The sequence below is a fragment of the Dermacentor silvarum genome, chromosome 4 (genome assembly GCF_013339745.2).
Source record: "Dermacentor silvarum isolate Dsil-2018 chromosome 4, BIME_Dsil_1.4, whole genome shotgun sequence".
NCBI lineage: Eukaryota > Metazoa > Arthropoda > Arachnida > Ixodida > Ixodidae > Dermacentor > Dermacentor silvarum.
In genome coordinates, this window is record NC_051157.2 from 225,324,391 (window position 1) to 225,348,135 (window position 23,745).

Here is a 23,745-nt window from a genome sequence, read left to right on the forward strand (position 1 = left end):
ACGAGAAGTCGACAAGATGCTATCCAAAGACGTCATAGAGGCTTCCTCAAGTCCGTGGGCGTCACCTGTCGTCTTGGTCAAAAAGAAGGATGGCAGCTGGAGATTTTGCGTCGACTATCGGGTCCTAAACAAAATAACGCGCAAAGACGTATACCCGCTGCCACGGATCGATGACGCCCTGGACTGTCTTCACGGTGCGAAGTACTTATCATCCATAGACCTGCGCTCGGGCTACTGGCAGATTTCAGTTGATGACTTGGATCGAGAAAAAACTGCCTTTATCACACCGGACGGCCTCTATCAGTTCAAAGTTATGCCCCTTGGACTGTGCAACGCGCCCGCAACGTTCGAACGCATGATGGACTCTCTCCTTCGTGGCTACAAATGGTCTATATGCCTCTGCTACCTAGACGACGTCATTGTGTTTTCTCCAACGTTTGAAAGTCACATTACTCGTTTGGCGACCATTCTAGCTGTCTTTCGTCGAGCAGGACTCCAACTAAACTCAAAAAAGTGTAATTTTGGCAAACAACAAATCACTGTGCTTGGTCATCTTGTAAGTTCTACAGGTGTCCAACCTGACCCTGCCAAGATTAGCGCTGTCAAGAACTTCCCTGTGCCCTCGTCTACTAAAGCTGTACGGAGTTTTGTTGGACTATGCTCGTACTTCCGCCGTTTCATACGCAATTTTGCCATCATAGCCCGACCCCTTACCGACCTTCTCAAAAAGGACGTGCCTTTCTCGTGGGGCCCCGACCAAGCGACCGCATTCTCGGCGCTCACCAACTTACTCACTTCACCGCCTATACTGGCTCACTTTGACCCATCTGCGCCTACTGAGGTTCGCACACATGCTAGTGGGCATGGAATCGGCGCCGTCCTCGCTCAGCACCAGCATGGCCACACACGTGTCGTTGCATACGCCAGCCGCCTGCTCTGCACATCTGAACGGAATTATTCGATCACAGAGCGCGAGTGCCTTGCATTGGTTTGGGCTGTCGCAAAATTTCGCCCGTATTTGGACGGCCGCGCATTCTCGGTTCTTACCGACCACCACGCCTTTTGTTGGCTGTCCTCGCTCAAGGACCCAACTGGTCGCCTTGGTCGCTGGGCTCTGAGGCTACAGGAATATACATTTGAGGTAATTTATAAATCGGGCAGGCTACATCACGATGCCGATTGTCTTTCGCGCCATCCGGTGAACCCTGCTAGCGTCGCTGATTACGAGCAAGATTCCTGTGTACTGGCCATCTCTGATTTACGCGACATCGGCACCGAACAGCGTCGGGATGCAGCCCTAAAGCTCACCATTCAACGACTCTCATCTGCACGTTCCGACCCGGCTCTCTACGCCAGTATGTCCTACGTGTTGACGTCCTTTACCGTCGCAACATGAAACCTGATGGGCCCGAATTCTTGCTAGTTATTCCCCGACAGCTGCGCACCACCATTCTTCAACATCTGCAGCTCCAAGAGCCGGACACCTCGGCGTTTCACGCACCTACGACCGCATGCGACAGCGGTTCTTTTGGCCTGGCTTGTATCGTTCGGTGCGCCGATACGTTGCCGCCTGCGAGCGCTGTCAGCGCCGCAAACGTCCTGCTCTACTTCAAGCTGGCCTGCTTCAACCTGTCGACATTCCACCGGAGCCCTTCTTCCGCATCGGCCTTGACTTGCTCGGACCTTTCCCTACGTCCGTATCCGGCCACAAATGGATTGCCGTCGCAACTGACTACGCCACCAGATATGCCATCACGCGCGCCATGCCCAGTATTTGCGCTACCGACGTTGCAGACTTTCTGCTCAATGACGTCATTCTTCGACACGGGGCTCCGCGTCAGCTTCTTACGGATCGTGGCCGCTGTTGCCTTGCAAAGGTCATTGACAAAATTCTGCGTAGCTGCTCTACTGAACATCGCCTTACGACAGCCCACCATCTACAGACCAACGGTCTTACCGAGCGGCTCAACCGAACTCTCACGGATATGCTGTCCATGTACGTCTCTACTGATCACCACGATTGAGACGCCGCCCTACCCTACGTTACTTTTGCCTACAACTCGTCCCGCCATGACACTGCCGGCTGCATGACACCCTACGTTGCCCTTCGAGACGCTCCTACCTGCTGATCCATCCCTACCAACCGCTTATGCTCAGGACGTCCTGTCTCGAGCCAGGCTATGTGCGTCGCAGGCCTCCCAAAAAGAGCGATATGATAGCCGGCACCGCGAAGTGGAGTACCCTTCTGAATCTCTGGTCCTACTCTGGACGCCGTCTCGACGCCAAGGCCTGTGCGAGAAGCTCCTCCCTCACTACACAGGACCCTATATACAAAGTTCTCCGCAAGCTCAACGACGTTGACTACCTCATCACTCCGCTCGAACATCGCCCGTATTCTTCTTTTACGTCTGCGGCTGATGTTGTCCATGTGTCGCGGCTAAAACCCTACTACACCGGCAGTGCTGACTAATTTTGGAAGGCGCCGTGACGGCGCTCAGTCCGCCAAGGGTGATGTTACGAGGCATTGCGTATGAGCCTGCCATTAAAGGACCGCTGTGCTACGCGAAGAGGAGGAAGACGGGACATGCCGCGCGAGATGCTGTCAGCCATTCTCTGGTAGCAGCAGCCTGTAAATATTGTCTCTCCCGTGTACTTCTGAATCCCCGTGACAATATAGCCAAACCTGGCAACACTGTAATGCCTTCGGGCCTTCAAGGTGATAATAAATGAAATGAAATGAATGATCAACCATGAAAACAGCCGGACATAGAAAAAAGCAGGCAGATCCCACACCATGTGGGAATCGATGTTATGTGAAGCAGTGTGCGGGGAGCCTACTAAGTTAATGGAACGACCATGAGAGCACCAAGACGTAGGCGACTTTTTCATGACCTACATGCATGTGTGATGTGTGGTGCGCGACGGTGATATTTGTGGTGTGCGACGAGGTGCGGTGAATTTCAAACAAGAAGCAGACGACAAGGAGAGCACGCGCCGCTCTACCGCGCCGCGCCGGAAACGACGACGCCGAAGAGCGGCCAGCACGTGAACACGCCCGGCACAAGGAAAACAACAAAAGAAAGCCAATCCAATCACAAAGGAACACGGAGCCTCGAGCAGCCAATGAGAAATCGACGAATCGACCAGAGCAGCAGAAAAAGGAGCCGCGCTGGCAGTAGGGGGAGGAGTTCCAGAAGCGGCACCAGGAGAAGGTCGGCCACCGGATCGGGAGTTGAAGACAGCCGTCGGGTTCCGGACCCGAGCCACCAGGACTTCACCCGGCCGGGGCCTCCTGCCAACCCGTTCCTGGGAGTAGCCACTCTTCCTGATCGTCAACCGCTGACCGAGGCCGGCAAGCGTCTGCGCCCGTGGGCAGAACGAGAGCTGTCGGGCTACGGGCCCGAGCTCCACGACCAGCTGCCCGGCCAGAACGCCGCCGCCGTCAACCCCTGCTGCCAAGCCGCCTGCCTTCCCGGGCATCGTCACTCTGCCCGATAATCAACTGCTGCTGCCCGAGGCCGGTGAGCGTCTGCGCCCGTGGGCAGAACGAGAGCTGTCGGGCTACGGGCCCGAGCACCACGACCAGCTGCCCAGCCAGGACGCCGCTGCTGGCTTCCCGTGCTGCCGAGCCGCCTGTCTTCTCACTCCGAGCCATAGCTGCTGTACGACGTTCCGACACGACTTTTGGTGAGACCAACACCGCTTATCTCGTCGTCTCGTCTCCGCTTCGCCGCATCGAGACTGTAGTGCATACTCACACCCGCAGCCTGCCCGAACTTGCCTCATATCATTAGCGTTCCATCTACGTGTTTTCATGTTATCTTTGTGTGTTTGGTTTAGGGTTTTCTTTTCGTTCTAGTTTTATTAAAAGCTTGTGTGTTTCCCAACAAACGGCTTTGTCCTCGATTGGGTTCTGGGAGGCTCCGCCTCAGAGAACCGCCAGAAATATTAGACAAAAGAACCTGCTCATCACAGCATGCATGAATTTCACGTCATGCATGTATGCATGTCATACATGTCACGCATGTCATGCATGCATGACATTCACGTCATGAGTCCTCAGGAGACCCTTTAGCAACGCCTGGGACACCTTAAGGCGAAATCCTTAGCCATGCTTATGACTGTGACTTCAACTGTTCACATTTAGCCTTTTCCTTCTTAGTACCTCATCCGAACCCATTTGAGTGGTTCTTGAGTCTTAATCTTTTTTCGCTGAGTCATTGTCATTTTTTCTGTCATTCTCATGACTATGACGTTTACCAGCATCCTTTAGTGTTTCCCAGTGGCTTTTGAGTGTTAATATTTTTTTCGCTGTGTCATTGTCATTTTTGCTGAGTCATGCTCATGACTATGATTTCTACCATCACCCTTTAGTGTTTCTTTCACTTTGTGCCCACGTCTGAACACATTCCAGTGGTTTTTGAGTGTTAATCGTTTTTAGTGGAGTCATTGTCATATTTCCTGAGTCATTCTCATGGCTATGATTTCTACCAGCATCCTTTAGTGTTTCCTTCACTTAGTACCCACACCAGAACCCATTTCTGTGGATTTTGAGTGTGAATCTTTTTTTTCGCTGAGTCATTGTCATTTTTGCTGAGTCATGCTCATGACTATGATTTCTAGCATCGTCCTTTTGCGTTTCCTTCACTTAGTGTCTACGTCCGAACCCATTCCGGTGGTTTTTGAGGCAAATTTTTTTTCGCGCAGTCAGTATAATTTTTGCTGAGCTATTCTCATGACTATGACATCTAGCAGCATCCTTTAGTGTTTCCTTCACTTAGTACCCACGTCCGAACCCATTTCGGTGGTTTTAGAGTGTTAATATTTTTACTGGGTCATTGTCATGACCTACATGACACGCATGTCACATTTATGTTACTCCTGTCTTACTATGCCAATTTTGGTACCTATCAAGTTAACGAAACAACCATGAGAGCACCAACACGTAGGCGGCTGTTTCATGACCTACATGACATGCATGTCATGAACTTCATATCATGGCATATCATTTCTGTTTGTCATATACTCTTGTCATAGTATGCCAGTTTTGCTGCATACCGGCGCCGAGTTTGTTTTACAACTGAAGCTAATCTAGTAACGTTGGCGCATACCAAGCCCGCACAACGCAGCGCTTCAACAACCCGTGACCTCCGAGATTTGCGTGCGCATAAAATCTCGGAGGCTATAAACGAGCCACAACACGAACCAGCCTTGCGCAAGGTGGCGATACCGTCGTCACATCGGTCACATGACCATGCTTGTGGCCGCGGCTGCCGGCTCCGGCGTGAAACCGGCCTGTGCATAGTTCCGTAATTGCGTTTGGTTTGGGCGGTCGTGTGTTTCTGCCTGTTTTTGCTTGTGCTGTCCTTTGTCATTGTGATGAGTGAAAGAAAACGATGACGACAAAGTGCGCACGGGTTCTTTCGCGATTGGACCATGCATGTGAGTGATGTCGCCAAATCAGCGATAGCCCAGTGATATTGGGCCACGTATGGCGAGCACGTGGCGAAATTCTTCGTGGCGAGACACACGGCTGGTCAGCGGGAGACGGAAGACAGCAGGCCGACGTGTCGCACGCCGACAATCAAGGAACGCGACCGTCCATGGAGCTGCCGCCCGAACGTTTCCCTTGGCCAAAGTGTTCGCCAGCGCGAGTACTGCAGCTCGGAGCGTGTCTTGGCCTGCTGTGCTGCAACTAGCCGCGAGCATTGCGGATCGCGGGCAAGGCGCCTCCTTGGTCAGCTGTTCGGCGGAGAACCGTTGGTGCCCTTGCTAATGGCAGCATATACGCCGAGAACTGCGGCTCGCACGCAAGCTGTCCGCTGGGCAGGCTGAGCATTCCTGCAACGTGCACTGCTGCCCGGATGCAGGCTGACTGCTGAACGGTCGTCTCCGGTTCGGCAAGAGCCATCTCCTCACCATCCAACATCGAGGCGTATCCGAAGTCGTCACGTCATCGCCCCTCACTTCGGCAACCCCAAATATGAGAGTGCGAAAGACATTTTTCATCATATAATGGAATTCGAGCAGAAAAACCGTGCACACCAGCAACAAATACTACAGCTCCTGACGAAAAGCATCCTCCAGCATTCTCGGAGGCCGTCGTTGGAAAAGGTAAAACCGGATATTTATGACGGTTCAACATCTGCAAACGCTCAAGCCTGGCTGAGTTTCTATGAGTACGCGTGCGACCAAAATGGTTGGCGACAAGACCTTGACAAGGTTATGAATATGCGCTGGTAGCTACGAGGCATAGCGAAAACCTGGCATCACTTGAAAACCACGGAAAGAGGGAACCGGCCGTGGGCTGAGTGGAGAGACAGTTTTTTGACGTCTTTCTCCGACAGTAAGCTCCAGAGTTGGGATAGCGCTATGGCCTTCAAATATAGTTCCGGCCCTCTGGTAGAATACTTTTTTGAGAAGAGAATGCTGCTACATGTTGCTGACTCCACGTTATTGGACTCGTCGCTCATACCTCTAATTATATTAGGACTTCCTAAGAACATGCAGCATGATGTTCAACTACGAACTCCGCATACTGTGGATGACTTGCTTAAAACTATGAAAGATTTATGCGCTCTGCAGCATCAAGAGAGTGCTTATAACGGCTGCAGTACTTCATCTAATGAAGATCACAGATTGCAGTGTAAAACTGTGACCAAGTTGACATCGGGAGGTCACCTTTTCTCATTTTAAGAGACCATCTTCCTTACACATCGTGCCAAGCTTGTGTACATTTCTGTGCAAGCAAATGGGAAGGACGTCAAGGCTTTAGTAGATAGTGGAGCTTCGATAACAGTTGTAAATAAGAACGAAATTCCGGACCTAAGCATCGTGCAAGATTGTCCTGTGACGGTGTACGGTTGCGACGGCAGGAAACATTCGTATAATGAGTGGGCGGAAGTGTTAATCACGTGCAAAGGAAAAAGCACATTAACTAAGGCTCTCGTACTCGATGGAGTAAAATATCAGTTGCTCTTGTCTCGCCCAGTCATGCAACAGCTGCGACTAAACCTCTACTGGGATGGGGAAGTCACTACTCGAGATGACCGCCAAATGTCTTCGCTTTCACTTGCTGAACTTCAACGGAAGCCTACCACAGCAGCGGACGTTATCAAGTTCTATCCAGAGCTAATATGCGTCGGGGGCTATCCAAAGGCAACGTCAAAGTTTGAAGTACCGTTTGAACTTCGCGACGAGATGGTAGTGAAACGCAAGGCCTACAGTATGTCACGAGAGAAGAAACATTGGTTGAAGGTAGAACTACAGAAGATGCTCGACGCCGGTGTCATCCGCCCATCAACCTCTGCCTTCGCTTCTTCGATCACCATTGCTCCTCAAGGAGATGGCACATTTCGTCTCTGCACTGATTACAGGCAGGTCAACAAACAGACTGACTTATTTCCAATTCCAATGCCACTTATCGACGAAATTATCAACGAAAGCGGGGGCTGGAAGATTTTTTCTCGCTTGGATCTGTGCAAAGGATTCTGGCAAGTGCCACTGTCAGAGGAGACAAAAAGATTTTCCGCCTTTGTGACACCATTCGACATATACGAATATAATAGACTGCCTTTTGGCTGGAAAAACTCACCTGCATTGTTTCAAAAGATGATGAACTGTGTTCTTAAGCCATATCTCGGAATTTTTTGCAATGTTTGCGTTGATGACATCATCGTGTATTCGAGATCTAAGCAGGAGCACACCGAACATCTGGCGAAAGTCTTACAAGCACTCAGCAATGCCGATCTGAAGATAAATGAAAAGAAGAGTGGTTTCTTTCAGCCGAATGTCGTTTTTCTCGGTAGAGTGTTCAACGGTGCTACCAAAAGTACCAAGCAAGAGTCTGTACATCGAATTTCCACACTTACGAAGCCGCATGACCTTCATTCTCTGCGAGTTTTTCTTGGACTAGCAGGTCACTTCAGGGCTGTCATTAAGCATTTTGCAAAGATTACAAAGTGCCTGACCGAGCTGACAAAAAAGGATGTTCCTTTTATTTGGTCTGATGAGTGCGAAGAGGTCTATCAGGAACTAGTGCACCGCATCTCGTCTGACCCAGTACTAACTTTACCTGACTTCAGCCTGCCGTTCGAGATGAACACTGATGCATCACACTATGGTACAGGGGCAGTGCTGTATCAGAGGGACTGCAGTTCTCCCCTAAATCGACAGCTCCGAGTCGTTGGGTACTATTCCTACACGTTTAACTCTACTCAGCTGAACTACTCTACTACGGAGAAAGAGGCCCTTGCCGTCCTCATGGCCGTGGGATACTTTAGATCATACATAGACGGGAGAAAATTCAAATTGTATACAGACCATCAGGCTCTGACCTATTTCCTCAGTCAGTCAGAGCCAAGAGGAAAGCTGGCACGCTGGATAAACGAACTACACAAGTACGATTTTGAGGTTATCCACCGTGCAGGCAGCGGGTTAGCGGATGCAGATGCGTTATCAAGACTGGCGGTCGAAGTTCCACATGAAGTTTTAAACGTGACAAAACTATGGGAAGGATGCGAAGGTCTACAGTTTGCTAATGGAAGGTTCGTCGTGCCGGAGACCCTAGTTCCAAAAGTGCTCCACATGTACCATGACACTCCTGACTCTGGTGGTCATGATGGTTTCTGGAGAACCCATAATAAGCTTCTGCAGAGGTTCACGTGGAACAATATGAAGAGAGATGTAGATAACTATGTTCGATCATACCACTTGTGCCAGGTCAACAAGGCAAAGTACCGCCCACGACCAGCCGCACTCGTATTACCGCTTCACTCAGACACACCTTTCTAAGTAGTGCATGTGGACTTTGCCGAGTTGAAAAAGAAGAGCGAAGTTGTGCGCCAAACACAGTCATTTGTAGTGGCAATCGACCAATGCACAAGAATGGTAGCTGCACGCCCTGGAAAAGAAGATACAAATAGTGTCATTGCCCTTCTTGACCGAGCGATGTTTTCGGAGTTGAAGGTCGTAGTCTCTGACAACGGACGTGCATTCATGAGCAACAAGTTTCAGCAGTGGGCAGACAGTCGCGGGGTTGTGCTGCGGCGCTGCTCTCCATATCACCCCCAAGCCAATGGATTGGCGGAGAGAGTTATCCGTGACATAAAACAGTTTGTCAATGTACCCAAACATCCGAGGAGGTTGGAAGTGCTGCCTAGCAGCAGCCGTTGCACACCATAACAGGACACATACCACAAGCCTTGGATGTTGCCCACATTTCGCCGCGTATGGTGAAGTGCCGAAACTGTCCGCCGACCAGGAGCTTGGAATTTCGGACAAACTTCAGCTAACAGAACGACCAAAAACCATCGAGGATCGTTGCAGGTATCGCGCAGCGATGAAACGCCAGTTCGACAAGAGACATCACGGATATCAAGCTAAACGACTTTGTGCTTGTCAGAAAGGGACTACCAGGAACTGACGTAAAAATCCTTGGTCCATTCCAGGTTGTGAAAACGTGTGTGCAGCAAGGCCTACTCAAGCGGACATTGTTTAACTGCGCGAAAAGACGGACCACAGAGACAGCATGGAACAAGGACGGGCGCAGTCCTTGTTCCATGTACCAACTCTCCCATCTACAAGTTCTTCTAAACTACATATGTTCTACAGCGGGCTATGGTTTTTGTGTTCCCCCTCCTGTAAACCGCGTTCCAGAGATCATCGCCAACATCGTCACTGTGAAGTGCCGCGCGCGCCTGTATGCCTTCTACATAAGGAAGAATGTGGTTCCTGAAGATGTACTCCGATTGTACGGGCATGCGAAACCTTCCTTGAAACATGGAAAACAAGTATGTAGGAATATACGCGACGAGCTGAAGGAGCAAACGCGGAGGTTTGAAGACCTGCTACGACTTCTCTTCTTTGCGCATTATCCTGCATGGCTAGCTACCATCAAAATGCGTGACGCCAAACGGCTAGAAGCACAGACAACGGAACGTTGGTGGCGTTGTTACCTCCAAGATGCCTTAGCAAAGTTGAAGAAACCCAAACCACAAGCTTTGGGAAATGTTATGCTGCTCGGAGGAGCTGTGGTTCCCGAGAGAATACTTTCGACCCTCAGGAAAGGGCCCAAGTACAGCATGGAAACTTCACTGGAAGCGCATGATTGGCTGACCCTAAACCGGAGCCTGGCCAAGCAAGCGGAGACAGGATCAAGAAAGATGTTTATTGGATGGCGTGGACAGCCTAATCAAGACAGTCAAGACGACTGAAGACAAGCCAAAGCGGAAGGACCCAACGTCAGGTATCGTCCGGTTTTTTAGACAGAACGACCTCAGGCTGCTACAACAGGATAAAGAAGGAGGGTTTGTCGTAATGCCATCGGGGCTTTTTTACGAGAAGGCGACGGCTGCTGTGAAAAAGAACTTCAAACTTGTGCCAGTGAAAGCCTCAAAGGTAAAGGCGAAGGCTGTGTCCATGTGCAAGGAGATGGAACTACACAAACTCGCTACCTCAGTCAACAAAAGCAAAGGTGATGGCTTGATCGTGTTTTTTACGGCCAAGACGCACAAAGAGGATATCCCTTTCCGGTTTATCGTGAGCGAAAGAGAAATTTGGTAGAACGAAGTAAGCAGGTTTTTGCAGAAGTGTTTATCGCACCTGAAAGTGGACGACCGGTTTAAAACAACGAACTCGGAAGCTGTGACTAAGTTCATAGAGTCGAATGACGACATTTGTAATGCCTTTTCCATTGACATAGAAGATTTGTTTTATTCTGTCCCTCACGTTGCATTGTTTCAGGCTGTTCGGAAATGTATTGAAGTTAATGGCGAAGTGTCTTTTCAGAAATCTGCCGGGTTGAGTGTTGACAGGTTTTTAGCGTTGCTTGAATTTTACCTCAACTCTACCTTCATCCAGTTTAAAGAAGACCTTTATGTGCAGAAACAAGGCATATGCATAGGATCTTGCGTTGCACCTATCTTGTGTAATATATTCTTATCAGATTTTGACAGAGCGGTAAATGAAGGGATCGATCGTGACCATGTTGTTACCGTGTTTCGATACGTTGACGATTTTCTTGTACTTTTGAAAAGGCAAGCCAGTTCTACGTATGACGACGCCATCGCAGATGTACTACACGTCTTTCAGCGCCTTGGCAAAGGGTTGACTTTCACCCATGAACTAACAAAGGATAATAATATCCAGTTTTTAGACAACGCTTTAACCTTCTGTGACAACCATGTGTGCTGGAAATATAACCCAAGGTCCCAAAAGAAATTGTTGCCCTACGATTCGGCTCATTCAAAAACGGTGAAGCGGGCAATTGCCTCCCAGTGTATCATGTCAGCCTTAAAAAAGTCATGACCACACAAAATACAGGAAAGCTTTGACAGGCAGATTGTAAGGCTAGAAGAAGCAGGTTTCCCTCAATCAGTCATTTCAGCAGTAGCGAAGGCAGTGCTTAAGAAGATGAAGACTGAAAAGAATATTACTGAAGACGAAAGGGTGCGAAAAGATAAGAAACGTAAAGTTGTGCCTTATGTCCACAAGACTTCCCACCACTTAAAAAAGGTTGTAAAACGTTATGGAGTTGAGGTAGCGTTGTCAGCTCCCAGCAAGCTCGCTGGAATATGCTCGCGCATAGGAAGAAGCAAAGGTAGGCTCCAAGGGTGCGGAGCAAAGCACACCATTTCCAACACAGATTGCATTGTTGGAGTAGTGTACCCAGATACCTCTATCATGCGGCAAAGTATACGTAGGCCAAACAGGAAGGTGCGTGAATGTACGCCTGCGTGAGCATGAATTGTCAATTAGGAATAAAGCGAATGGGCACCTTCCTGTCCACTGCTTGGCGTGCCAGTGTAAGCCGATCATGAAAAAAGCTAAGATTTTGTGCCGCAGCCGAGATAGCCGAGCGAGAAAGAAGGGACAAGAGTGTGTCAGCGACACCTCAGTTTATCTGCACAACAGTGAGATGAGGTTTATTGACGAGCGTAGATAGGTTGCGTTTGGTATAAACAAGATTTTTGTATAACTTTTTTATTCGCGCCCGCGCAGTGGTGTACGTCTGGTTTGTAATTATATGTGGTCTTTGTGGAATAAAATTCAGTTGCAAGTCTGCGCCCGTCCTTGTTCCATGCTGTCTCTGTGGTCCATCTTTTCGCGCAGTTAAACAATGTCCGCTAATATGTACCAACTCGCCCAACAACAAGTTCTTCTAAGCCTACTCAAGACTGTTGGGTATATGAACAGTGGACAATTAGACATTGTAGCTGTGAGCAACATCATTCCTTATCACCCCAGGAGGGGTGAGACTTAAAAGAGGGGGAGTGTAAGGTAGAAGAAATAGCGAAAAGGAGAAGCGCAACAAGTTACAATAAACAAGGATGGCTGCCTTATCATTGTCACGTATTGAGCAACAGAAAGCTGTATCGAGAGGTTTTCATGTTACTCTACAATAAACTCATTGACACTTATCCAATTATAATATTTGAGAAGTTGAAGAATTAATGAAGACTAATTATCTAATTAGGTGGAATTCAAAAAATAATCTGAGTATCTCCAAGCGGCGACAAACAACATTGCCTTGGTTCTGTCCAGCAACGTGGCATGTGCATATTTAAAGTTTGGTCCAAGTTACGTGAAACACCCTGTATAAAAAGCGGCCGAGCAAGATGACCATGGTTGCTAGAGGGCGAACTGGTAAAGCGTTTGCTCGGGGTTACATGTGCAAAAGCTTCTTGTCATTCGGAGCGCTTTTTTTTTACTTTAGGAAACAGGAGATGTGTGTAAAGTGTAACATGGCAGTGTACAAACGTATTCACTGGTTTGCAGATGATTCATTGCGACCTAATGCTTTTTTTTCCAGAGTGGTACATATGTGCCTCTTGTACAATGCTTTTCATATAAACCAAGAATTACTTCCTTGGTTACTTGAATGAAGCTTCCAGTGCAATAGTTTTAATTTCCAGGTTTAAATAAGTTTGTAATATGAGGCTTATACATCCATGTCTCGTGTACTAGAATGCTAAGATTATTTTATTTATGTAGCATTACTCAGTCTCATCGTACACAGCAATACAATGGTGCACACTTGTGACACTGATTTCCCCGTTTGTGTATTCTATAGTATCTTTACTTGATTGTTGCTTTTTGGTTTTATGGTTCTTTTAATTCACACCGTTACATTAATTAATGTATCCCAAAGGCAGTATTTTTGATGTTAACATGTTACCAATGTTTGTTTTTGATGGTATGCGGCATTATTCTTTTTTGTGTTCTTTTCAAGCTTCTAGATTATTGGTAACATTGCTTGTAGGCAGCTACCATGCGATTAAATCTCACATTTCTCAGTCTGCTTCTTACAGTTGCTTTGATATCAATCTATAAATATCTCTAGTCGGTTCATCTGACAGCATGGGCTGTTTATTTTGCTAAATAATAAACTTTACGAATTTTGTTTGTATGTTCTAGTCATTGTTTATCGGTTACTAGTTCATTAGGAATTTTTTCTGCGAGCTTTAGTCATGTTGGGGCACGTTTAATTCGATTTACTTTGTATTTATTATTCATTTTGCTCAAATCTTTCCCAAGTGTTACTTTTTCAATAAACTTTAACTTGGTCATACTGTCCTCATTCCATGCGCGCTTGGTGCAAAAGCCATGGCCTGGACGTTCGTCCAGACGCGCCCATTTTTCTTAGCGGGATGGCATTCCCATTTTGGTTCTCAACATCGTCGCTGCATACCAAAGGCGGTTTTCTAGAATTATTTTCGTGGACATGTTCATTTTTATGCGACTTGGTAGACGATGCGTCGGCGTCGATAGGCAACAGTGCTTGGCACTGCACCAGAGCTCTGTTGCACTCGACAACGACGCTTCGACTCATCAGGAACCCGCGAAAACTAGCTTCAGATTATCGTAAAGCTTTCAAGACCATTTGTAGACCACCTTTTTGATAACGTTTTAAAAACGTTTAGAAATGGGATACGAGTAGCTCTGGCAAAGGGATTATTTGTGTCTTTCCGAATCCTATGTCTAGACGAGCTTTTAGAAAACGTCTTTAAGACATGTTATAGATCGTCTCAGAAAAGTAATTAAGCCGGACATTAGCCGACATATACGACGTTTTACCGACGAAGTTGTCTCACCGGTGTCTTCTCGCCTTGGATAAATGCTACGAAAACGTTATGGATCTGTGTTGTGCTACCTGGGATGTTGGAGTTAGGGTTGGTGAGGAGTGGTGGGTGTTGTGGGCTAAATATGGGCAGTGGCACAGTAGGTGTTCAATAGTCTAATGGACACCGCAGGCACTACACTCGGCGATATCAGCCATTCCAATCAAACACGTATATGCATTGGTGAATGCAACGCCCAAGCGTAAGCGGCACAGCATTGTTTCCTCACTTCGCGAAAGTAACAGCCGCGGTTGCATAGACGGGTCGAGAAAATGCAACCGATGCTGGGTGAATTCGGGTGTGTGCCACTTCTCCAATGTCATACTGTGCGCTAACTTGCTTAGGTGTAGGACTGCGTCAGTCCTCGATAAAGGTACAGAAACAAGGTTTCCTCCTTCGTGTTATGACAAGGAAGTCTAGCACGGCTGTGGACGACACGAAGGACGCCGACAGGAAGACACAGCAGCGTAGGTTTAGCCAGGCGCACCAGGAACAGCGTCGAGCCCGAGCCCCACTTCAGTAGCGCTGGCGATCCGGCTGCGGAGCTCTACACGACGCACTTCTTCTTCCTTACATCTTCCCCCCTCGCTGAAGACGGCGCCGCACAGGAGGCCTAAGGTCGTGAGGACGAAGGGCTCGCGATACGGCTTGAGCCGATCGACGTGGACAGTTTCGCGGCCTCGGCGACGCAGGTCCGTAGGGGGCGTCAGAGGTTCGATGACGTAGTTCACCGGAGAAGTTTGCTGCAGAACCCGGTAGGGTCCATGGTATCGAGATACAAACTTGGAGGAGACACCTGGTGTCGAAGTAGCAGGCACCCACAACCAAACGAGAGCGTCAGGCGAAAACTGGGTGTGGGGGCTCCCGTCGTCATGACGAAATTTCTGTAGCGCTTGTTCTTGCGTTGTAAAGGTGCGAGCTAATTGCCGACATTCTTCTGCATACCGGGCGGTTTCGGAAACCGCTGTACCCTCTGACAAGTCGGGACGGTAAGGAAGAATAGTGTCAATGGGAAATGACGGTTCTCGGCCATACAGAAGAAAGAAGGGAGAAAAGCCCGTCGTTGCCTGGGGTGCCGTATTGTAGGCGTACGTGACATAGGGAAGGATGAGGTCCCAGTTGGTGTGGTTGGAGGTGACATACATCGAAAGCATGTCGCCAAGAGTTCGGTTAAAGCGTTCTGTCAATCCATTTGTTTGCGGGTGATATGCGGTGGTACAGCGATGAATAATGTGGCATTCAGTGAGAAGTTCTTGAAGGACATCGGCGAGAAAGACACGGCCTAGGTCGCTCAGTAGTTCGCGGGGAGCGCCATGACGTAGCACGAAGCGTTGAAGCATGAAGGAGGCAACGTCACGAGCCGTCGCGGCGGGTAGAGCGGCCGTTTCGGCATACCTCCTGAGGTGGTCTATAGCTACAATGACCCAGCGATTGCCAGCAGCGGTGTATGGCAGAGGCCCGTATAGGTCTATTCCAACCCGGTCAAGAGGTCGTGAAGGGCACGGCAAAGGTTGCATTGCTCCAGAAGAGCGGCAAGGATCAGGCTTGCGGCGTTGACATTCTGTGCAAGAGCGAATGTACTTTTGCACAAATGTGTACATACCGCACCAATAAAACCTATGACGTAGTCTGGTGTAGGTCTTGAAGAGACCAGCGTGTGCACACTGAGGGTCGGCGTGGAAAGCGGCGCATACATCAGTGCGGAGCTGCCGGGGTATTACAAGCAGCCATTTGCGGCCGTCGGAACTGTAGTTACGCCGATAGACGATGCCGTCGCGGATGGCGAAGTGCGAAGCTTGCCGGCGTAGCGCTCGGGATGGTGGGCGTTCAGGTGAATCAGAGATGTAGTCTATCAAAGATGAAATCCAGGAGTCCTTGCGCTGCTCCAAAGCCATGTCGACAGAAGCGAAGGGGGGAAGTGGGTCGTCTAGGACGGAGACACTGACAATGTCGGTGTGGACAGGCGAGCGCGAAAGAGCATCGGCATCGGCGTGCTTCTTGCCTGAGCGGTAGACAACCCGGATGTCGCACTCTTGGAGCCTCAGCGCCCACCGGGCTAGGCGGCCGCAGGGATCCTTGAGGGACGACAACCAGCAAAGTGCGTGGTGATCGGTGACAACATCGAAAGACCGGCCGTACAGGTATGGACGAAATTTTGTAATGGCCCATATGATCGCTAGACATTCTTTTTCCGTGACTGAATAATTCGCTTCAGCTTTCGTAAGAGTGCGGCTCGCGTAAGCAACAACATATTCTTGGTAGCCGGGCTTCCGCTGGGCGAGCACAGCGCAAAGACCAACGCCGCTAGCATCCGTATGGATTTCCGTAGGAGCAGTTGGATCGAAATGGCGCAGTATCGGTGGTGTTGTAAGCAGGTGACGTAGCGTCGCGAAGGCTTCGTCGCAAGCCGGGGACCACGCGGAAAGATTGGGGTCTCCCTTAAGTAGCTCTGTCAGCGGTGCCATAATCGAAGCGAAATTTCGAATGAAGCGGCGGAAGTACGAGCATAGGCCAATGAAACTACGCAAGTCTTTTAGAGACGTTGGTCTTAGGAATTCTGTAACAGCACGGAGCTTTGCGGCATCGGGAAGAACGCCGTCCTTCGACACGACATGTCCGAGAATTGTCCGCTTGCGTGCCCCAAAGTGGCATGTTTTCAGGTTGAGTTGGAGGCCAGCGTCATTGAGACAGCGTAAAACCTGCTCCAAGCGATCGAGGTGATTAGGAAAATCTGGTGCAAACACTACTACATCATCCAAATAACACAAGCACGTGTTCCATTTGAGGCCTCGAAGAATAGTGTCCATCATCCGCTCAAAAGTCGCGGGCGCGTTGCAAAGGCCGAATGGCATCACACGAAATTCATATAAGCCATCTGGTGTGATGAAAGCTGTTTTAGGCTTATCGTCGGCAGCCATAGGCACCTGCCAATAACCAGAGCGTCGATCGAGGGAGAAAAAGAACTCAGCGCCTTGTAAACAGTCTAAGGCGTCATCGATCCGTGGCAATGGATAAACATCCTTTCGGGTTATTTTGTTTAGGCGACGGTAGTCCACGCAAAAGCGGATCGAACCATCCTTCTTTTTAACTAAAACAACTGGCGATGCCCATGGACTGTCGGATGGTTCAACGACACCACGCTTGAGCATTTCACCTACTTGCTCATCAATGACGCGTCGTTCTGTCGAAGATACGCGGTATGGTCGCTGCCGTAGCGGTGAGTGAGCACCGGTGTCAATCCGGTGGCATACAGTCGTCGTTCGACCCAGAGAAGTGCTATGGCTGTCAAAAGCAGGGCGAAATTTGTCGAGGAGACGGAGGAGATCCTGGCGCTGCTTGGGGTTTAAGGCGTTGTCGATGACGTGGCTGAAAACGTCTTCAGGCTATGTGGCAGGGACGGGACCACCGGAGAGGGTGTTGACCTCGGACGATCCAGTAGGAAGTTCCAACGCGGTAATGGTGTCGTAAGGCTCCACAGTGCCGAGAGATTCACCGCGAAGCAACGTAATCGGGAATGGGAAGTGGTTGTAGACAGGAAGGTGAGCCGCACCTGCTTGAAGGCCAAGCAGCGCAGTTGGGAGTGGTGAGATGTGGCGACGAACGAAAGCAGTGGAAGGTGTGAAGAGTACGGTAGAGGCGGAGGCAACGGAACAGGATACAGGTGCCTGAACGGATGCGTGCGGGGGTATCCGGATGTCGTCAGTGAGGGATAACTGGGTGCAGGAAAGCGAAACGTCGTCAGATATGGCATTGCCAAGCGAAGAGAAGGCGACTTCAGCACGGGAGCAATCAATGACAGCTTGGTAACGAGAGAGAAAATCCCAACCTAAAATAATATCGTGGGAACAGTGGGGAAGAACGACGAACTCGACGATGTAGAGCACTCCTTGAATTTCAAGTCTGGCGGTGCACGCAGCCACCGGCGGGACGTGCTGTGCTGTGGCTGTGCGGAGTAACGGACCGAAGAAAGGCGTCGTGACTTTTCGTATTGAGCGGCATAGTTTTTCGGCAATCACTGATATGGCGGCACCTGTGTCAAGGAGGGCAAGGACAGAGACACCTTCAACAGCGACATCAATAACGTTGGGCGGCGAAAGAAGAGGGCTTGAGCGTTGCGACGATGACGCAGTTCTTGCCTCGGGAACTGCGCCGCTTAGTTTTCCGTGCCAGCGATAGAGGGACGTCGACGCATCGGGGAGAGCGAGCGACGACGGGGAGAAGGAGTACGGCGGTCAGAAACTGGGCGAAGGCTAGGGCGGGGAAGAGGTAAATCGCGGTCTGGAGCGTAAGACAATGGATGGTCGTACGCTGCTGTGCGTGGGTCGTCACGTGGATCGAGTGGACGGCGGCGGCACAGGCGTGCAACGTGTCCGGGAATACCACACGAATAGCAGATCGGCCGATTGTCCGCTGTGCGCCAGGGATTAATTGCTCGAGGGACTGGAGGTCGTGGTGGCGTGGAGGTAAAAACAGGGCTAGGCATCGGAGGCGGAGCCCGGAACGTCGGTGGGCGTGGTCGTGCGACGGCGTGGGCGTAAGTCAGTGGGGCGGTGAGTTGAGGCGCCCGCTCTAGAGGAAGGACCTCGGACACTTGTTCTTCTATAACGTGTCGTAGGGTCGGACTAAGGGACGAACTGGACTCCGGCGGGTTGGAGATAAGGAAGAGCTGGCGAGCAACTTCTTCCCGGACGAAAGCCTTGATCTGCGAGAGGAGGCCGGAATCGCGAAAAGGAGAGGTCAAGCCGGACAACGATTCCTGAGGGGTAACAGGACGGCGGGTGAGGAGGCGTTGACGACGGAGCTCGTCATAGCTTTGGCAGAGTTCAATTACTTGGGCAACAGTAGAGGGGCTCTTTGAAATGCGCATCTGAATCGCGTCCTCGTCGATGCCCTTCAGTATATGCTTGATTTTAGTGCCCTCAGTCATTGATGCATCGACGCGTTTGCAGAGAGCGATGACATCTTCGATGTAGCTCGTGAAGGTCTCACCAGGCTGCTGAGAGCGTGACTGCAGACGCTGTTCGGCACGAAGCTTTTGAACAGCAGGGCGGCCGAAGACCTCGCTGAACTTTGTCTTGAACACAGTGCAGCTTGGGACTTCGCTTTCGTGGTTGCGAAACCACAAGTGGGCAATTCCGGTGAGGTAAAAAGGGACGGTGGTCAATTTCGTGGTGTCATCCCATTTGTTATTAAGACTGACGCGTTCGTATGATGATAGCCAGTCATCAACGTCGTGGTCATCAGCACCGCTAAAGATGGGAGGGTCCCGCTGACGGAGTGTGCCGGGGCATACAGAGGACTGGGGAGCAGGTGGTGGTAAGCTCGTGGCGCTTGCGGAGGTCATGATGGCAGGGAGGATCCGGCTGCGCAATTCCAGGATTACAGGAGACCCAGCAAACCTCCACCAATTATGACAAGGAAGTCTAGCACGGCTGTGGACGACACGAAGGACGCCGACAGGAAGACACAGCAGCGTAGGTTTAGCCAGGCGCACCAGGAACAGCGTCGAGCCCGAGCCCCACTTCAGTAGCGCTGGCGATCCAGCTGCGGAGCTCTATACGACGCACTTCTTCTTCCTTACAGTGTGCTTTCCTAGCAGTTTCGCCGGCCAGGTCGTTACCGGAGATACCGCAATGACCCGGCAGCCACTGAACACGAAGTCGTGTCCTTTCGCGATCATATGATGGTGCATTTCCCGTAGCTCTGACACGAGTTGTTCACGGGACCCGCGACGAAGAGTTGACAAAATACATTGTAGGGCCGCCTTTGAGTCACAGAATATTGCCCACCGATTAGCCGGTTGGCTGTTAAAATAATCGACGGCACTTCGGAGGGAAACAAGCTCCGAACCGGTCGATGATTCGGAGCTTGTTGCAACCTGCAGTAGTGGGTACAGTGTTAAGAGCCAGGCACAGACAAGAACGGTGAAGTGCGCTTGCTACTCCGCCCGCTCGATAGCCAGGTCCCACCACCTTGTTTTTCAGGAGCCTACTGCCCTCATTAAACGTCACGTCGCCAGTTCTCTCTCAAGGCACGTGACAAAGCTGTGGAGGGGCTGGGTATTCCTCACCCGTGCCGCACACCCCTTCTGGGAGTGGAACCACTATTCCAGTGCCAATCGATACTGCCGTCCATCGGGCCAGCCGCAGGATCCGCGGACTGCCTCCGGAAGTCAACACAGCGGTACAAACCACCTCAACTGGTATGTATAGCGCAATTACGAACAAGTAGACAATTCAGAACCCATGGGTTCCAAAGTCGGTCCATGGCGACGTGTTCGAGGACGTCTAAGACTGGATGGCCGACTTTGCGCGCGTGGCCGAATACAATGAATGGGACGCCATAACCAAAGTTAGAAATGTCAATTTTTGCCTGGAGGACGGCGCGCGCACGTGGTTTCAAAATCGTGAGGAGCAGCTAACGTCGTGGCGTGGGTTCTACCGTCAGTTATTCGACACCTACACCAGTGCTGATAGCCGCGAACGAGCAGAACAAACAATCCATGCCTGCGTCCGGCTTCCCAACTAAAGTGTCACGGCGTTCGTCGAAGACATGACGCGCCTCTTCAGATGAGCAGACCCAGAAATTACCGAAGACATTAAGTTGCCTCTCCTGGTGAGAGGAGTGAAGGAGCAGCTCTTCGCTGGTCTTGTGCGGAGCCCTCCGAAGACTGTCGCCAAATTTTTATCTGAGGCTGTAAGTATGAAGAAGATGCTTAAGGCAACGATCGAACTCCTACGAGCGGCAAGTGAACGTGACATCCACCACCGATATTTTCACGGCCACCAAAAGCAAAAATGACACGAACTCCGCGAACTCATCCTTACTGTTGTGCGCGAAGAAATACAGAAGGTTTACGGCACGTCACAAGCTGCGGTGAGCTCTATTGAGAGTGTTGTAAAAGATGAAGTGCACCAAGCGCTCCGGTCCACCTTTCCTCTTGCTTACACCACGCCTGCACCAACTGAGCCAACCCAACTACAAGCAAAATTAGCCGAGGGCCGACCATCGGGCGGTGCTCGGCAGATCGCTGGGAGACATTCATGTCGGCTTGAAGAGCTTGGGCACGTAAAAAGGCCGACTTATGTTGCCGAACCCGTCGGCGCTGGCTGGGCCACGGATGCTGGCCCGGATGCGTAGGGCTGCATAATGCCGAGCACGAAAGTTTTGGCTGGCCAGAGACGTCGGCTTCACGCTGGCCTGACGCTGCTGGCCGATCATATAGGATGCCCCCACCCACCGCCTAGTCGGCGCCCGAATAGAAGTCGCCGCATAGTCGGCGTCGGCTTCCGATTTGGGGGGATGGGATTGGGGTGCGAGAGAATAGAGAAGGAGGTCGCCTCAAGGCCGTTTCACATGGAGCGATTTTCGTCGCACGGGAAGTGCGATTTGCATCGCATGCGACGAAAATCGAAGTCGCAGGGCCGATTCTGCGATTTTCGGCTGCGACCAATCGGTTGGTCGCAGCGTCGCAGCAATCACTGCTATTTTCCGTCAAAATTGCGCCGAGTGCTATTTCGCGGTCTGTTTTAGAAAATGGCGGCGGTCGCTCAACGCAACTTTTATAGATACTTTTATTTGCGATAGCAATTATATGGACGCTTCAACCGGATTTCTGCCGTCGGCGTCGCCGTCGCCGTCGCCGTGAGGTTCCGTATAGATAAAATCTTCGCCGCGCGCCGCATGCCCCAGCGGAAGCGTGCGGGGACGCGCGCTATCACGGAGAGCGAACGCACTCAATCTCCCACGCGCAAGCAAGGACGCGGAAAGCCAGCGCCGGAGGGAGCAGGGGGGGGGGGCTTCTCTGCCAACAACCGCGCTCGTCGCTCGTCCGCACAGTCTCTTATCTCTCCCACGCGCAAGCAAGGAAGCGGGAATCCAGCGCCGGAGGAAGCGGGGGGGGGGGAGGGGGGGCGCACTTCTACGCTGCCAACAACCGCGGTCGTCGTTCGTTCGACCGCACCGTCTCTTATCTCCACACGGCTCTGACCTTTATGCGCCGTGTATTCGCCGCTCAGTTCCCGTTGAAGCGATAGACCGCACGTACCTTCGCCCGCTGCGGCGTATGCGCTCGCTGCCAGCGTTTTGACAGTCGTTGGCTACAGTCATTCAGTGTGATCTATTCATGTTTGTTTGTGCGCGCTCACACCACGCTTGTTCATTCAGTTAGTAATAGTCGGGCCACATTTTCCAACGCACGCTACACATGCAATGCTGCCCAGATCGGCAGTGCAGCACTACAGGTGTGTCCCTTCGCACGCACTGCCCACGGTAAGCGCTTCTCATCAACACCACCGTTTCACACGCGCCTTCTCGTGGTCACCGAGTCTCTCTTCATGTCGGTCTACTTACGCCGCAGCACACTTGCTTACTTAATCAGCTCATGTTTACTACAATTCATATTGCTACCAAGGCCGCTCACCTTACTTCGTATGACATTGCTGTGTTGCTATCGCATTCATTGCTTCGCCCTTAGGGCGAAACTGTGACATTTTATTTTTTTGTCTATAAATATTGGCTCAACAAGCCTCGAACAGTGCAACTAATTGAGTGAGCCTTGCATTGCGCAATCGGTACGTAACATCAGCACCGACACGCGAACAGTGCAGATAAAAACTCGGTCAGATTTGGTTCTGTGATTTCTATGCGTTTGTCGACACGTTACGTTGCTAATCACGCGACGCTTTTAGATGCGAGAGCATCTTATGCTCGGGGCAGTGTCCGTTCTGCAGCGTCCGCACCCTTCTGCGCATGCGCAACACACCCTCATTCTCCTTTCCTTCGCAGGTGTGCGCTCTCCTCCTACCCTCTCCCCCTCTCCGCCACAGGTGCGGCGCAGCAAATTATTGCATATAACTCTCTCTCTCTCCCTCTCCCTCTAAGCGTACGCGCAAGTGTCGCGGCGCAGTAGGGACTTTAGGCGCAGTATATTGCGCGCGTTCGCTGTGCTTCCGTCATTCTCTCTCTGTGCAACGATGTACGAAACGCCATGACCAACGTCAACCTCGGCGCTAGTTGCAGCGGCAGCGCCACCGCCGCGTGGCGGTGGTGGCGCTGCCGCTGCAATTAGCGTTTAGGTTCGGGAAGCCGAACGTAAACGTCAACGTCGGCAGGAAACTTCTACGGAAGCAACACGGGCTCGGCACGCCGAAGTGGAACGTCAGCGTTATCAAGCCGACCCCGAACTCCGGGCTCGGAAAGTCGAAGATCAACGGCAGCGTCGAGCGGAAGATCCCGATCTCGAAACGACGAAGCAACGCGAGTCTGCGGCCAGAGCAGCAACACGTTCGAGGCCATTACAACGCCCGGGCTTCGACGTTGCTGACGCGCGGTTCAAGCGTGACTTCCTCGATCGGAGCTTCGGGCACAGCTGCAAAGTGTGCGACCGGCTTTGGTTCGACAACAACCTGAGCAAGGTCGGGAACGTCCAGAATCAACATCAGCGTAACGCGGCCGTCCGTGTGCTTCGACGCCAGTTCAGCAACAATACAATACATTCTCAATACATTCTCACTACATTCTCTCACTCTAACTTTCATTGGGTTGTGTTGCCAAGTGAAACGAAACGGAAACTCGATGCGCACCCCCGGCGATGCTTTCGCATCCCACCATGGTTGCCCGTAGG